This window comes from Ursus americanus, chromosome 13, assembly GCF_024610735.1.
Source record: "Ursus americanus isolate L20-20 chromosome 13, mUrsAme1.1.p, whole genome shotgun sequence".
NCBI lineage: Eukaryota > Metazoa > Chordata > Mammalia > Carnivora > Ursidae > Ursus > Ursus americanus.
In genome coordinates, this window is record NC_142139.1 from 69,837,307 (window position 1) to 69,854,307 (window position 17,001).

Genomic DNA, 17,001 nt, shown 5'->3' on the forward strand with positions numbered 1-17,001 from the left:
TTCAAAACCATTTTTTAAAAGGTGCTTCCTAGAAATGAAATGGAGCTGAAGGGACCACCAGTAGTTTCTCTCTGGGCAGGCTCTGTAATTTATGACGAAACATTTCACACACAATGTCTGTTGCGTGTAGTCAGTATCCCCACAGTTTGTGTGAAAAATGGAAAAGCTGAGTGGTGAAATGACTAACTTAGGGGGCCTCTGGTGAATACTCTCCCCTGGACCAATGACCTCGAGGCCAATCTCCTTTCCGTCACACCACGTCTGCCTCCAAGTCCCGGGGCATCCGGGAAGGGAAGCTCAGGTGCAGGAGCCTGGCCACAAGGGCAGCCACTGTCGTGACCGCCAGGCCCAGCCGCCTCCCTCCCTCGTACAGATTGAATTTATATGCATCTCAGATGTCCTTTCTCAATACAAGCCCAACTCTCTTGGAGCTGGTTCAGCCACTGAGTCACCCGTCAAGAAGAGCACCCCAATCTGCTATTTCTCAGGGGTAATTCTAGCCCACATCCATCAAGCCAGATAACTGCCCTAGAGGGCAAGAATGCCTGGTTTCCAGTCCCAGCTGTCCCGCCAGCCAGCTGTGTGATCTAGGGCAGGCCAACATCCCTCTCTGTGCCTCCCTTTCCTCCCCAGGAAGTAGAGTCAACGATCCCCACCCCCTCCTTAGCCCACATGGGACTCTGTGAGAGTGAATGAGATCGTGTCTGTGTACTGCTTGGTGGAAGGAAGCAGAAGTACAAGGTAGTATTATTTTCTGGGTCTGCTTGGGCAGTTGCCATGAAGTTGCTGAGATGTGTAAGCATTTCAGGGCCTCGGGAACAAGTCCCAGGAACACCATGGTAAGGTAGTGTGTCAGGACTAGCTTGGGCTTCCAAGTCACTGGGGTGTGAGTTCAAAGGTCCGCTCAGCCACTTAGCAGCTTTGACAAACATCCCTGTCTCTTTGGGCCTCAGTCTCCTCATCTCTAAAATGGGAGGAATCCCAACCACAGATGATTGTTTGGTTAATTATAAAATAATCCCTGGCACTCGTTGTTCTGAATTCTCTGGACCTTATCAGGACATCTCTTTGTGTCTCCACAAACTCTCTCCAAATAAGTGCAGAGGCCCTCATGACAACCTTCTGCAGCAGGGATGGGCTGAGCTTATTACCAAGCCCCTCCTCTGAGACAGGAAAGGGAGAGCCCAGGTGTTGGGCACAGGCCTTTCCCAGCATCCCCCAGCAGCCTGCAACGTGTGGGGCCAGGGCCCCAAGGCCAGGGCACTGGGTGAGGCCAGATGTGCCCTGGAGCCCTCTCCCCTCAGGAAGTGGTGCAGAGAGGCCCCTGAGTTCTGTACCCACGGTCCCAATCTCCGTAAGCCAAAACTCCCAGCCTGGCCAGCTGTCCAAAGGCAGCAGGCCCGAGCTCCCTTCTCTCTCGCCTGGTACGAAATAAAGGGCCTCAGTGAGCCTCCAGGCAAACGGTTCTTGGGGACAGTCTTCCTAGCCTGTTTTCACAGAGCAGGAAGGGACATGAAGATAGGGGCCATGGATGAACATGGAGAAGGTCTAAACCGGGGGGAGTGGTGATGGGGTGGTAGTCGAGGCTGGTGAGGCCAAGGCTAGCCAGGAAGCTGACATCCATTCAGCAGAGGGTGTGAGAACCAGCCACAAACTGGCCCAGGCCTCATGCGGCTAACAGCAAAGCTGCTGAGCCAATCTGGCCAAGACTGTCTGAATTAGTCACCAGTTTTGACAAGGAGTTAAATCGGTTACATAACAGCCTCCCTCACCCTCCATTGGCTCTCCTGAGCTGGGCCCTTTCTCGGGTGAAGCGTCTGTGTCCGGGAGGGTCACGTTCTAGCAACCCAGGGGCGAAGCTTCCCTCGCAAGCCTCCCCAGGCCTGCTCCAGCCCTGCAGGGCCAGAAGGAGGCGCCAGCTGTTCACCTCCTGTGTGAGCCTTTGCCACCCTGCCTCCAAAGCAACCCCACGCTAGTCTTGCAACCTTAGGACTCTGGGCGCTAGCAGGGAAAATGCCCCAGACGAGGAGTTAAATATGCTTCTCAGCTCCTGGAAGCTGAGTGGCTCTCTGAGCACTAAGGCCCACTTCTGCTGAATGTAGTGTAAGACATCATTATGATAATTATGATCAGTAAGCATTTAGGGAGCACTTTTGTTGTGGCCCTGTTCAAGGCGCTGTAGGGGCTACAAAGATGAATAAGACACACGTGTACGGCAGCAGAAGCAGCTTGGAATTAGAAAACCTTTCCTGCAGTGAGAAGGGCACTTTCACAAAGAGGAACAACACTGAGCAGCCAGCCCCGTTTCCTGCTGAGGGTCAGATTTAATCTCTAGGTAAGGGTTGGAGAAACCAGCCTTGACCTGAGAGACGCCCAGAACAGTGCAGGCTTCTGGCAGCCAGGTTTCGTTGCTGATTTACTCATCCGCTGCACAGCGCTGAGTGAAGAACAGTAAAGGTTTAACGATATTGATAATAGGTGGTGGTGACAATGACAATGAGGACGAGGATGAGAGACTACTGCTAGAGTATGTGTGTCCCCTTTTGGCCCCAAGCCCTTGGGACTTCAGCCCTTCCTTCCTCCCAATGGGCACTTCTGTTACACTCACTCGGTAATGAAAACAGGAGTAGAAGCCTGAGAAACATTTAAGAATCATTCATGCAGACCTTCTGACTCCAAGCAGGACTCAGCTAATTCATCCAGGAAGAGTCATCATTGCAGCAAAGGGGTGAACACAGGAGCCAGTGAGTGCAACAGGGGCTTTGGGGCCCCTACGCCCTCTCCCAGTCCAAGTTCAGGGAAAGTCCCTAGCCCAGGCTTTTGGGAGACAGTGATAACACAAGGGCCACATTCCCTTCTCATCATCCTACCAGATTTGTGACCAAGAGCTGGAAGAGATCCCAGAGATCATCTAGTCCAGCCTTCCCATTGTACAGATGAGAACACTGAGGCCCAGAGAGGAGAAATGACTCACCCACCGCCACACAGCAGAGCTAGAACTCAAACGGCCATCTCCTTTTATTAGCCTGTCAAAACCAGACAGAAAGAGATGATGGAGGGAGTGGATGTGGGGAAATTACCAGCCTTCTCCACCTGCAGAGGTCCACGTGACCCATAATTCCTGCCTCTCTGGCTTGATAACAGGCAGCTCACAGCTTTGCACAGAGGGCTGCCCCAAGGAGGACGTGCAAATGGCCATGATGCCAAGTCAGTCTGTACAGTTTCTAGAACAATGAGCCTTTCCCCTCTGCTCAGCTCCCTAGAAAAGAGCTAAAAGGGTAAACTACCCTCAGGCCTACAGGCAAATTCCTGATGAGAATGCTGATCCAGCTTCTATCTCCCAAGGATCTCTCTGGGTGACTACTTGGGATGAGCTTTCCCAGCAATATTTGAAACCAATTAGAGAAAATTAAGGGATTAAATAGGAAACCTCGTGTCAGTTTAGGCTACAAAATCATTCACTCATTCAACAAACTTCCACAGAGTGTCTACTCCACAAGGATTCCATGATGAAGGAGATAAGGTCTCTTCTTAGTACGTCCATAGCCTAGTAGGTAAGAAAGAGGAGCAGCTGCCTCAGGGACTTGAATCGGTACAAAGCAAGACACTTGGGGAGCCCCGAGGAGGGAAGACCATCTGGAGTGGGGAGGCGAGGGCTGGGGCAGCTGCACGGAGTGGGAGGCACCAGACCGTGGGCACTTGAGAGCCCCTGCAAAGCCAGAAGCCCATCCTGAGCAGATGCAGATTGATCCATTTGCTTTCATTTTTCACTTTGTCCTTTGTCCCTCCTCTTCCCCAGAGTTCAGAGACATTCTTTTTTTCATGCGAATGTACCCTGTCAGCCACCCCTAGCTCAGCCTCTGTCTTCCGACTTTCCATTGTTCTCCCCATTTGGGACCCAAACCCAGCCTCCGCCCTATCGATGAACAGGTAGACGTGGCATAGAGGTTGTGGAGCGGGGCCCCACCAGCCTCACCCTGGACAGATGTGCTCTGTTCCCCACACAGCTGTCTGGGCAGCCCATCTGTGCTCACTTCCTGCCTCCCGGCTCCAGCCCCTCACGCCTCCCACGCTGGGGCGGGGAAGTCTGGTCCAAAAGCCAGTGTTGAGGCCAGGCCACCAGCCAGCACAGCAAAGCCCATAGCCCGGGACCCTGGCTCCCGCCCTCCCCCCTCCACCCTCCACCCTCCCCCCCCCCCCAAGGAATGGCGGCCTAGGAAGTACTTCAGCAAGGTAGCCACTGTGGCGGGCTCTGCCTTGGAGTTTAACCTCAGCCTGTTGGCAGCTGCAGGAGCTACCCAGCTCTCAAGTTCTCCCAGCCATCGTTTGTCCACATGAAGCACACCAGCGTCATCACTGATCTCATGTCAGTACTTTGTTCAAGCTAAGAAGTCTGCTTTGCTCTGGTCAGGTGTCTCCAAAGGAAGAAAAAATTATTTGCAGAAAGAGTTTAATGCAAAAAGATGTCCCAGTGAAAAATCCATCCCAATGTCTTTTACTCATTGACTCCTCTTTGAAGTCTTTGTGGTGCCCCCAGTTTCAATGCTGGGAGCCGGGAGGAAACAGGAAATCGCTGGAGGAAGCCACTTCTCTGGAAACCTGAATGTTTCTGGGATGCTCACGGCTCCCTCCTGCCTCCTGAGCAGGATGTCTCTTTCTCTGGGACTACAGTGATGGTGCAGGCAGCTCTGGAGCTCCCATGGGCTGAACACTCCTTAACGGAAGGAACTGTAGCCCTGTGGCCCCCAGCCTGGCTCTGTGCACGGGAGTCACCGAATAAGAGTGTGCTGAACTGGGCTGCCAGGCTACTCCCTGACCACACGCATGTGTCAAACAGGCAAGTGAGGACTCTGATTGACCCTCTTCGGTTTGCTCTTAGGAAACTCAAATCAGGCAATCAGGAAAGTAGAGGCATAGAAGTGATATGTCTCCATGATGGAGAATGGGGATGGAGAATGCTGGAAAAATGGGAAATTTCAGTGTAAATTAACAGGTATCGCCTACTCAACCCAGAGCCTTCACTTAGTATTGGGTCCTGGTGCATTGGGAGTTAGGCAGAAACCTGATAAATTTCTACCTTCTCCTGGAAACAGAAATGTTTTAGGAATGTGTGCAAACCCCAGAATTCTACATCTCCTGAACAGTGGGTTTGGCCTGGGTGGCAGTTGGCTTCTCCAGGCAGAAATGAGCCCCAGAACAAGAGCTGGTGCCAAGAACAAGAGCACAGAGCTAGCCCAGCCTTTCCAGTTGCAAGAAGCTATTGCCTTCCTTGACCATCACTTGTAAATAAGGGGAAATTCCAATTCACCCACTCTTTCCCACCACATCCTCAGACAATGTATATGACTTTAGGTGAGGGGCAGTGCTGGTCTTTCTGCCAGGCTGGAAACCCATGAGCCATGGGTGTTGATTCTGGTTTTTTAACTGTTCCCTTAAGATGAGCTGCCTCAGGGTGACCAGACAACCGTAGACTTAGGTTACTTGATTTTCAAAGTGTTTTGCTAAATATCTAAAATAGAAAATTTCTTTTACAAAGATATCCATGTCACCATTTTTCCACTTTACAAATCTGGCCACCATAACCGTGATGGAGTCCCTGAGATTCAGGTCCCAGCCTGAAAACTCTGATCACTCGAAAAGTCTGAGCCTAGTGTAACAGAGAGAGAAGATGGATAGAGATAGAGGCGTAAATGTCTGATGATAGGAGAGATGGCTGACAGCTGGGTGGGAAGACAGGCTGCTGAGCCAGGGCAGGCAAAGAGGCCAGGAGCCCCATGCTTATCCTGGGCCTTTGAGGTGAGCTCTCAGCCAAAGGAGGCACTCTTTTGTTTTAAGAATGGTAATATGTGCTCCTGTGGCTTCAAACAAGAGAAACCCCAAGTTTTCTTTAAATACAAATACACACACACACACAGATTTAAGAGAAAGGGAAAACCCATATTCACCTGGATCCTTCCATTAGTTCATCATGATAGGGAAGCCTAGGATTGCACAGATGTTGCTGGGTTTCAGACCCAAGTTCCCCAAGGCAGCTGGGGCTTGGAGGGAAGGGAGAGGGCTTCATTCTGACGACTCCACAGGAGTTGCAAGTTGTCTGTGGGTCCTCAGAAATCCCCAGGCCTCACACGGCATCATAGCATCTCTAGGCGTCTGAGTTGGGGACCCCAGCCTTTGCCCTCCTAATCTTGGGATTTTAGCTCAGGGTGGCCACCCCGGCCCACCTGAAGCCTATCTAGAAGCAAACGGCTTGACCCTGGAGCCCCCAAAGCACAGATTCCCTGGGACAGATTTCACAACCCAGCGCGGAGTTTTACTACAAGTTTCAGACAAAGAAGGTGTGTCGGAGTTGAGAGCATGCTTCTGCCCGCTGCGTGGGTGTCAAGTTCAATACCTTCTTGTCAACACTTGAATGTGTTGAACATCACTCACAAGGGCATTCTTTAAGAAACCTATTAACTTAATTACCCAGGCCTTTCCACCCCCCCATCCATGCATCTCATATAAAAGTTTGGCTTTCTTCCTTTCTGAGATATTTTTGATGTAACTTCTCTCCCCTTGGCACAATACCATCTTGTTTATTTCTCTAGCAGATAGTCAGGGTGGCTGCCACTGTGCAGACTGAGTCCTTTACTCAGGTCTTAGCCCTGAGGGAAGCTGAGAGAGCAAGGTGTGACCCTGGCAGGTGAGGGGGGGGCTGGTCATCCAGCATCCTCCTTTCTGACAGCCCAGCAGGAGTGGAAACCTCGAGGGCAACAGCAGTGAAGGGTAAACCCAGCTCTTACAAGGAATGCCCCTCCTTCCTACAGAAGGTGAGGGAGGAGTCACCCCGAGACACAGGTCAATCAACAAGCATTGGTTAAACACCGGCCCTGTGCCCAGAACCATTTCCCTGGATTTTAGAAGAGAAAATGCTGCCCAGATAAATTTTTCCAAATGCCAGCCCCATGCACATCCAAGCCCCTGAGAAAGTAAAAGAATTAATTTGTTATAAATTATCTCACACTGGGAATCCGGAGAACTAGGTTCCAGACCCAAGCTGCCTGTAAGGACCCTCAATTGGTTTCTCAGTAGAATGTGGAAAGAGGACCTCACTGAAGGATCTCCCTTTAGAAGGACCCCCCTTTAGAATTCACCCGTGGCTCATCTGTGCTTCCACAGCTACCTAGAGCTGCCCACCTATATGGGGACTTGGCTCAACGGCAGGGAAGGAGTGGCAATGTTCAGACAGAGGCAAATGGGGACCATCTCAGAGATCCATATGCTGTGTTTGGTGGCCATGCCCTGGATGATGACTCCCCTTTCCAGGGAGGGAGGAGGTGGATAGAGGCAGGGGCTGGGGCGGGCATGGCTGCCGGCTCTAGCAGGGTAGTGGAGGTCATGAGCCTGGGGAAGGTAGCTGTGCTCCGAGGGCTGACATTACATAGAGGGGCCCTCTTGCCCACAGACCTAAAGCAAGAAGACCTACGCAGAGGCCCACAGAGATATGTGGGGGAGGTGCCAACCAGCCAGACCTCTTCGTATTGTGGGAAATCTGGGCTGCCAGCTATGAAAAAGGAGGAACACACCCCACAGCTTTCTTGCCAAAACCATGCATAACCAAAAAGCAGTTTGCAGATCTTTCTAACCATCCTCACTCTTTTTCCTATTTCCAGGAAGTAAAAACCTTGGAGCAAATTCAGAAACTGTAACAGGACTGTGTCAGATCCCCCCTTCTGTACCCACACCTTTCTCAGTTCCCTGAACACAGACTGATGTCTCCCCAATCCCCACAATGTTACCCCCCCCTGCCAAACTCTCAGTGGACCAGTGTAGGTCCACAGAGCCCAGAGGCTCTGATGTGGTGAGGCCCCTGTGTGGAATTACAGAGTTAGAAGGGACCCAACAGGTCATCTGGTCCCAGTTCCCTGGCTCCAAGCAGATCTGCTTCTGAATCATTCACTTGTCATGGCCTCTCTGTTCTCCTAGAGTGTACAGTGATGGCAAAGAAAGGTCTGGTCTGCAGTCAGAGCCTCATAGCTGCCCCATCAGGGAGGGTTCTCTTTTCCCAGGAAGCTCTTACTTATTGGGAACCCCAAGACTACCTGAAGTTGTTCCCACCCACTTCTCTGACTCAGGGCTGATTAAAGCCTGGTGACCTGATTCAACCACCCATGTCTTCACTCACCCCCAGCGACCACCACCATCTGTGTGCCGTTTAGTACAGACCAATGGTCGGAGAGGGGAGAGCTAGCAGAGGCCGAGCATTTGACCTCAAGCACCTAAAGGTTAGAAACTTTGAATCACAAGCCCTCAGCGCCCTCTCCGCCAAGGCATCCAGCGTGAAGTTTCGCTCTGATGCAACTCTCCATCAGGCGGGTTCTGTGACCCAGGAACCCCCGAGGCTTAGATACCTTCTGGAGCAAAAGAGAAGGCATCCTCTTCTCTTTACACTGTGGCCACATCCCATCACATACTGGCTGGCGGGCTTCTCTCCCCTGCCCTCAGAGGGCTCCTCTCAGTGGTCCCTCCGGCCACAGCCCTAGGCTTGGAGCCTCCATCACACCCAGGGAGCCTGAGAACAGCCCTGTCTCGAGGGATTCCCACCCCCTTCTCTCCAGATGTGGGGAGATCTGCTGCAGCAGGAGCTTGGAGGGAGGGCAAAGCAGCAAAGGCTAATTTATCTTCCTTCCACACACCTCCCTACTCAGTGTATCCACGTGTGTGTGTGTGTGTGTGTGTGTGTGTGTGTGTGTGTGTGTGTGCATGAGTGTCCAAGTCCTTCAAGCTGACTAAGAGTCTCAGCATTGCATAAGCCAGGGCCCAATTCCAGGCAAAGCCCCTTCCCCTCCCCCCACCCAAACCGGGACGGACACCCCCTCTAATGCCAGGGCCAGCAGCACTGTGGGAGAGCGTGCACGCGGCCTGGGGCTTCTGCACCACAGTGCCATTGTGCACACACACTCGCACATTCCCTGAGAAAGCCCCTGGGGCCTCTGTGGGAAGACTTTCCGGGAGACTTTTATGGCAGAAGAGGAAGTCTGGGGCATCTCTGGAACAGCCTGGGCCAGGGAGCAGGCAAACGCCTGCCAGGAGTGGAGTCAGGCTGCAAACTTCCCTTCATTGTGGAGCCTTTAACCCCCTACCTAGTCCCAGGCCGTTCAATCAGGCAGGGTCAGACTGCGAAGCAGGGTCCCCAGGGTCTCACTGCTGTCCCTCACAGCCCCCTCCTCCATGTATGCACACATGTATGGGTATGCTAATGTACATATGTATAGGTGCACGCCATGCACTCACGCGCGCACACACACACACACACACACACCACCTGCACTGCTGCTCACACTGACTCACCCAGATCTGATGATAGGAGGTTCCTGCCCAAAAGCAGCAGGGAACTTAAAGCTGGAAGGGAACCTTGGAGCTTGGGCACCTTCCTCAAGAAATTATCCTCATTATGTTACCAAAGAGGCCACTGACGCTCACAGATCCGGCGCCCATGTTTACCCAACTCCAAGCCCAGAACCCAGGCCTCTGTGGCTTCTTACAGGACAGGAAACAGCACAGGAGGGAAGCCGTGTCCACACAAAGGCATTTAGCAGTGGGGCAGGGCCCAGACAAGGGTGGGCGGTGCCCCCAGGGACCTCCCAGGAGTCAAGCACTTGGCATCACTTAGAGCTCTGATGTCCCCTTCACTAGCCACTAGCCACGTGTACTTATTTAAATTAAAATTAATTAAAATTTAATAAAATGTCTAAAAATTCAACTTCTACATAGCACTAGCTACATTTGAAGTGTTCAGAACCCATGTGTGGCTAGAGCTACGATACAGGACAGTGCGGATCTAGAACATTTCCATCACCGCAGCATGTTGTAATGGATGGACAGTGCTGATCAGGAGGAGGCAGAATGCCGAACCAGATGGTCTGAAGAAATCTGTTTCCTGGTGGAGGGCTGAGGTCCCTTTGGAAGGAAGGAGAAGAGAAGAGAGAGGAGGAGGGAGGAGAAGAGAGCAGAACAGAGCACTCAAGAGAAAGAGGCTGGAGAGAGGAGAGAGAACGGAGGAGGAGGCTGGCATGAGAAAGGAGGGGCAAGAAGGGAAGGGGAGTCCTGTGGCTGTCCCTATGGTCGAGGTCTGACCAACTGTCCTAGTCCAGGGGGACTGACAAACCCCCCCACCCTACTCCAGAAGGGCCAGAGAACAGAGTCACAGACCCCACAGCCAGGGGCCACAAACTGGGCATCTGATAGCTCTCCAGACCTAAAGAGCCCAACCCGTCCCCAAACTGAGGAGTCCTTATGCCCAGGACTGTCTCCATGTCCCTGGGTGGCTTCTGCACGCTGTGCAGGAAACAGCTGGACTGGCAGAGAGATTTCCCTGCCCCTTGCGCTGGGAGGGCACACCCCGAGGCCCTTTCACGCTTCATGGCAGCAAAAATGTCTCTTGGAAAAAAGAAGGCAGGAAGGTGAACCTAGTGAAATAAAAATGCTTCTCCTGCTACAGGTTGAGTGCATTTTTCAAACCAGGAGACAACACCTTCAACCAGGATTCAATTCCACAGATAATCCATTTTGTCACTTCCTCACACATTCTTCTAAGAGAACATTTGAGAGACCGTAGTGAGCCAGGCAAAGAGCATCCTGTCTGAAATCAGAAATACCTGCGTTTAATTCCCATTCTGCCGCCTAATGACCAGAACAAGTGGCTGCGCTCCCCCAGACTCGGTTTCCTGCTTAGCGGGGCCATTGGGATCATCCAGTGCTCTCATGGGTGTGGAGCCCATGGACAAGGGAGGCACTCATGTGTCAGTCCCTCCCCTCCTGCCCCAGGGACTTACTGTGCGTCTTCTGCCTGCCACCCAAGCAGGAGAGGAGGTATTGGACAAGATCCCCAGCGGAGCTCGAGGCCTGAGGGGAGGCAGCAGCTGCAGCCCTAGGCTGAGGGAGTGCTCACCACCACAGAGCCAAGCACAGTGTGCGGGAGGAAGCGCTAGGGGAAATGCAGGTGAGGAAGGCTTTACGGAGGAAGAGAAGGCTGAGCTGGGCTGGAAAGAGAAAGAGAATCCGAGGAGGGCATCTGAGACTGAGAAAACACGTGAGCCACACTCATAAGGAACCTCAGCTCTCCCTGAGGAAGGCCCCAGCCTCAGATGGGAGAAGCCTCTAGCCACAGAGTCCAGGCCTTCTCTGCGTCACTTGGCCACCCCCTTGTCTCCAGCCCATGCCCCCTCTCCATGTCACTCTGGGTCCCTAAGTCAGGAGGGGCTGGGGAAAGTGGCCTGTCCCTGTCTGAACAGCTTCCCACCCGCAGGTCTGGGTGTGATTCGGGAGAGATTTGGGGAGATCCAGACTGGTCCTTCAGCCAAATGTAAGCACATCCAGGGTCACCCGAGAAATTCCAGCGAAGGGGAAAGAAATCATCTCTTCTCCTCACAACCAATGTCCTTAACACAGCCCCCTTTGTTATGAGGTGTAGGCAAAAGAACAGTGGACTATGAGTCAGGAGGTTCAGAGCATGGGCCAGGACACCTGGACTGCTTTCCCCGCTCTGCTGCCGGCTGGGACTGTCATCTCGGGCAAGTCACTTAACCTCTCAAGGGCTTGCGTTCCCCACCTGCAAACTGGGCGTGACCCTCTCTGCCCCTTCTGCCTCCTTGTAAAGGACGACTAGATGATACGTGGCACAGAAGTGCCTAAAATGCCTCAAGAGGGGAGAGTGCCTGACACACGTCCAGAATCGTGGTTGTTACTCTAACAACCATGACACCACCTCCGAGTGACTCACCTTAGCTGTTAACTCCCCACTCTCCCTGGCCAAGGACTTGAGACCTGTGCCTCTGTATGTTCCTTCTCTACCAGAGAGAAGGCGCCCCTAGCTGAGGAGCTAAGTGGGACCTGGGAGCAGTGCTTTTCCTGCCCTGCATTGTGAAGGGGCAATTGTTTCTGAGGGAAGGGAACGTGAAAAATAGGATACAAGCAAGGGGCACGGGAACCTACAGTCTTGGGATCGTCTGCCCTCCACTGACCCCAATTATCTGCAGATGGCCTGGAGGCAGGGCTGGGCCAGCGCCCAGATGGGAACACTGAGGCTGCAGGCTGACTCATTCATGAGTGTCTTGCCACGGGCAGACCCTGTCATGGTGGCCTGTGGCTTCTGCACAGGCTCAGAAGACCATGGTGTGAGACAGTCCCATAGCTCTGGGGAAAGCCAATTGGGCTGTCTCCATCCTCACCCATTCCACCTCCCTCCAATGCCGCCCATCACCAGGACCCCCTGAGGACGCCCCCTCCCGGGGCTTGTCCATGGGAAGTGGACTGGTTTATTTATTTCCTCTTACACAGTTCATCCCAAACGATGCCATGTTCCCCCTGACCAATTTCTACAATCGAATTTGGGAGAGGTGGGGAACTTGGAACAACTCGAGTCTCTCATGGAGATGATCCTGGGAACACAGGGGCAAGTATCTCTTTAAAAATACTCCCTGCATAGCAGGTCACACTGGCCTGCAGCCACAACACCCGGGGCTGTGATCTCACCAAGCTCCAGGAAGCCAAACAGGGTCAGGCTTGGCTAGTCCCTGAGCGGGAGACCTCCCAAGCAAAACACAGGTGTTGCTGGTGAGTCAGCAGGCCGAGCCCCTCCCTCTGCGAGTCTAGCTCTTCTCAGGTGTTGGATGATTCTGTGAGCTCCTATCAGTACCTGGGCAGGAGGGGGCGTGGTGCAGGCAACGGGTACTAAATGCTCTTTCTCTGCGCCACGTGTTACAAGTGTCGACACCATTCTGAAGAATCAGGGCATACATGCTTCCTCCCTCACCAACCCCTGCCCACTTCCTAAGCTTGGTCAGCCATCGACCTAAATTCCCCACAGCTGTTTCAAACAGATAAGGGATGGGAAAGGAGAAGGCAGCCTCCAAGGGGCCTCAGGCTCAGGAACAACTGGCCCCCACCCCAAACAGCTGGGGTCTGTGGCTGCCACCAGGCTCTGGGCCTCAGCCCTCAGGATGGTCCCTTCTGGTTTGGGAATGGGTGAGGATGAAAGGGGTCCATGAAATAAGGGCGGTCATTAGCCTGTTTTATGAGTACAGAGATATTCATTACACACCAACCCCGTCATTAGAGGCTGTGGCAGGAGAGAGCTCAGGGCCCCTTCTTTATTGCAGTAAAAACTGAGGGGTTTCTCCCCCAAATGGAGCTCTGCTTCTGCTTCCCAGCAAGGGGTCCTGCCCAAGAGAAGGTCAATAACCTCCATTATGCCCAGCCCGATTCACTCCCTCTCCTGCTCCTCCATCCCTCGAGGGAAGGGTCCAGCAACTCAAGGAGGTGATAGGGGCCTGGGGATGAGGAGGCTTGAGAGAGCCCAGGTGTAGAAATTGGGGCCTTTCCGTCCCAGCACGCAGTTCTTCCTCCCCTTTCCCTGTCAAGTACCACTATCAGGTGGAGAATCTGCCAGCTTCTTCCAGGAAGCCGTCCCTGCCCTCTGTAAGTCCTCTTCTTAGCATGCATCCCATCTGTAATTACCCCCTTCACTCAGCCTTCCTGCCAGACTGTAAATCACCCGCACACCTGTACCACACTTGGCACCTAGCAGGAGCTCAGTAAATGTGGGCTGCGTTGACATCAGCAGGGAGCCAGGGCAGGTGACCTGGCAGAGAAAGAGGGAGTCTCTGTAGCCCCATCCTTCTCTCTCTCTGCCTTTTCCCACAGTGGGAATGATCTGAGGAACCGCTGCTGTCTTAAGGCCGCACTCGGCGAGAAACTGAAAAACAAACCGTTGTCTAGACAGTGCCCCCACTTACCTCCTAAATGTAACCCCTTTCCACAAATCCCACTGAGCACCTGCTTGCATCTTTCCTTGCCATCTGCCCCGTTCCTATAGGGGAGCACCCAGTGAGAGAGTCCAGCAGGACCGAGCCCACTCCTGCAGGGCCAGCCCTTCATGCATGACAGGACCGCAGGCTGGGGGCTGGTGCGAGCAAGGGCTGGGGACTTGCCCTCTTCCCCATTATGGCTGGAATAGGTTTATTACCACGCAGTGGTAATAGGTTGGAGCCCACCCTGCTGGCGCAGGCCGTGGAGGCGGAATGGAGCGTGGCCAGACCCCACAGAGAGGAGGCAGATTAATCAGCTGTCATTTGCGTTCATTAAAGACCCCTTGCTTGTGTGCTGCAGCCTCAGATGCCGGGGCGATTGACTGCTCACAACAAAAAGTTCTGGGGAGAAGTTTGTCTCGGTTCCCCGTGGCCTAGCCTGGGGATTGGACTGGCAGCCTAGAATCCCAGACTCCTTGGGTGGAAGGCCTCTGAGGTCCAGCCACGGGTGGGGGATTGGAAGGGGACCCACTGAGCCCCAGATTGGGAAGCTTGGGGAGTCAGCAGCCATGGAGGACCCTTGACCCTCTTTGGGATTCTTCCCTGCTGTCACCCGTCCCCTTTCCTCCCATCTCCCCAGGGCCCTGGGCACTGTCACCTGGAACTGCTGGGCCCTCCTCAAAGTTGTGCAAAGACTCATTTCAACATACTTGGAGACTGCTGATGATCCCCATAGGGCGGGAAGCCAAGCACTACATCTGCCCCAAGCCCAGCTCGCAGCCCGTCTGTCTTCCCACCAGACTGTGGGGCTCAGCCGAGAGGACCCTCCACACATGAGCACCACTAGAGGGGCAGCATGGGGACCCAGGTGCCACGGACCCTGCGGGAGAGGGCCGTAGACTCCCTTCCACTCCCCGGGGTTATGTCAGTCCCCACACATTCCAGAGACAGACCAACTGTGAGGTCAGGGTGTTCACTGAGCTCAGTCTCGGTTGTTTTTTCATTGTAATTGCCAAGCTCCCCAGATTGGCATTTGCCTGCCAGGCACTGTAAAAGGTGACACAAGAGAATGAGAGCAAGCCCTGGGCCTGGCAGGCCCCCGGTGGGCCACATGCACTGTTCCCTTGGCCCAGACAAACGAGCCTGGCCTGACCCAGGCAGGCAAGGGCACAAAGGCCCACCGTGGGGCCCGGGCATGGCCAAAGAATGACAGGGCAGACTGGCAGCTCGCCAGGGATGACAGCTTTACCCGAGCATCTCTGAGGGGAGAAGGCTGAGGAAGTCCCTTAGCAGCAGACCTCCTGTTAGGACCAGGGCCCTAGAGCAGACCCTGACCCACAAACTGAGGCAGCCTCACGCAGCTCCCCCCTCTTTGGTCTGCAGACTACAAGGAAGAGCAATGCTCTCTTGCTTCTTGTTCCACTGGAGGTCCCTGAACACCCGGGAAATAAATGTCCCCCAAATAGGGTCAGGAGTAAGGAGCATGATCAGGGGAGGAGATGTGCCTGGTGTCTCGCATTCCTGGCTGAGCCCTGCCCCCTCCAGTCCACGCATCTCCTCTGACCGCCCAGGAGCCCGACCAGTCCAAATAATCTGACTTGAGATCTGGGGCCACTTCAGGACCAATCAGTCCTGCCCGAGAAGGGGGATTGCAAGAGCTCCAGAGCCTGAAAGAGACCTGTCAGAGACAAGACCTCGGACGGTTCCCCCCACTGCTGCCCCAAGGTCTGATGAGGAGGGAAAGTGGGTAGGCAGGTCTGAGAGCAGGAGTCTGGGGCAGGGCTTCTCGGACTTTCGGTCTTTCATGTGCAGACGAATCACCGCAGGTTCTTGTTAAAAAGAAGATTCTGATTCACAGGTCTGGGTGGAGCCCGAGATTCTGCATTTCTGACAAGCTCCCAGGTGATGCTCTTGCTGTTCTGAGTAGCGAGGGGCTAGGGGACCAGGGCCAAGTTCACTGTCAGCCCCTGTGAAAGAGCAAGATGTGATTTGAATGAGATTTAACGGTTTCTACTTACTATCGCATTTCCTAATGAGTACAGGGTTTCACAGAACTTCCCCGGGTCTCGCCAGCATCTTTTCTTTTCTTCTTTCATCTCAAAACCTGATCCCCAAGCTTTCTTCCAGGAAGTCCTTCTGTCTGTCCCTCCCTTCCTTCCTTCCCTCCTTCCTTCCTTCCCTCCTTTCTTCTTCCTCACAAGGTAGCCCCGGGCCTGGGCCCTCTGGTGAGGAAGGAGAGAGGGGGCCCAAAAGTACAGATTATGCTTCATCTCCCACTAGAGCTGAGCGTGGAAGCCTAAAGTAGGGCAGAGGAGGAAGAGAAAGCAGAGAACAGAGCCCGGGAGCCTGACTCCCACCACTGCCACCCACCTTTCCCCAGGAGGCCAGAGGGCTCATGATTGCTGGGCAACCCCCACCCCCTACTCCACGCTCCCAGGCCCCCAGCCTTGTGGGCTGCTTCTCTAGAACTACCGGCATGTCTTAGGCGGCACATGGGGAGTGCAGCAAGGCCCAGAGGCAGCTGGCTGGTTCCTGGTTGGCAGTTGAGAACAGGATGGGATAGGGTCAAGGGTGGTGAGAACCTCTTAGACTGAAAGAGGAGATGGAGGGATTAGTAGAACCAGGAGCAGGTGGAGAAGCTGAGCCAGGCACTGTGAGTTGCCTCCCAGCAGTTGGTGAAGGTGGTCCCCACTCCACAGAACCTGGGGGAGGGGGGTGCCATGAAGCTCTCACAGCCACCCTGGAGAGGTCCAGACACCAGTGCTGCAATCATCCACAAGCCCTGGGGTATCATCCCCAGGCCAGATGGGTGCTAAGGGGCTGCTGGGCCCCCTCTGTCCAGCTGGAGCTGGGAAGCAAAGGTCTGGCCGCCACCCCCCCCCCAGTTTGTTGCCCTCCCCAGTGCCTCCTGTCCCCCTCCTGGGGTTGCAGCCACCCAGCCAGAAAGACTGGATGCTGGAGATGAGAGATGGGAGCCATAGATAAGTGCTGGGCCTGAGGAGGTAGCCCTGCAGCTCCCTCCCTCTGGAGGTTGCAGTTTCCCAAGCCCTGTTTGTGTGGGGGATTAACTAGAGCCCTTTCCCAATTGTTCTGCCTCTGTGCTGCACGGAGAGGGGAGCAGGCCAACCCCAGCTCCTCACTCCAGCGGTGGGAGGGCAGGGCTGGTGCCCCCACCCCATTAACCACCTCTCCCACTAGGGCTCCCCTTCCCTCC

At 54.1% G+C, this 17,001-nt stretch overlaps 1 protein-coding gene and 1 long non-coding RNA gene across 6 annotated transcripts in view; one reads left to right on the top strand and one right to left on the bottom strand.

The window, feature by feature from the left end:
* Positions 1 to 17,001, top strand: part of PEBP4 (phosphatidylethanolamine binding protein 4) — a 244,906-nt gene that overhangs the window by 203,988 nt on the left and 23,917 nt on the right. The gene's annotated exons all lie outside the window — the stretch shown is intronic.
* LOC123777374 (uncharacterized) overlaps positions 7,784 to 17,001 on the bottom strand; it is a 73,547-nt gene continuing 64,329 nt past the window's right edge. For both annotated transcript variants that reach the window (XR_015726548.1, XR_006775639.2), the window contains one exon: positions 7,784 to 15,754. This is a non-coding gene — a long non-coding RNA (uncharacterized LOC123777374). The remainder of the gene's footprint in view (positions 15,755 to 17,001) is intronic.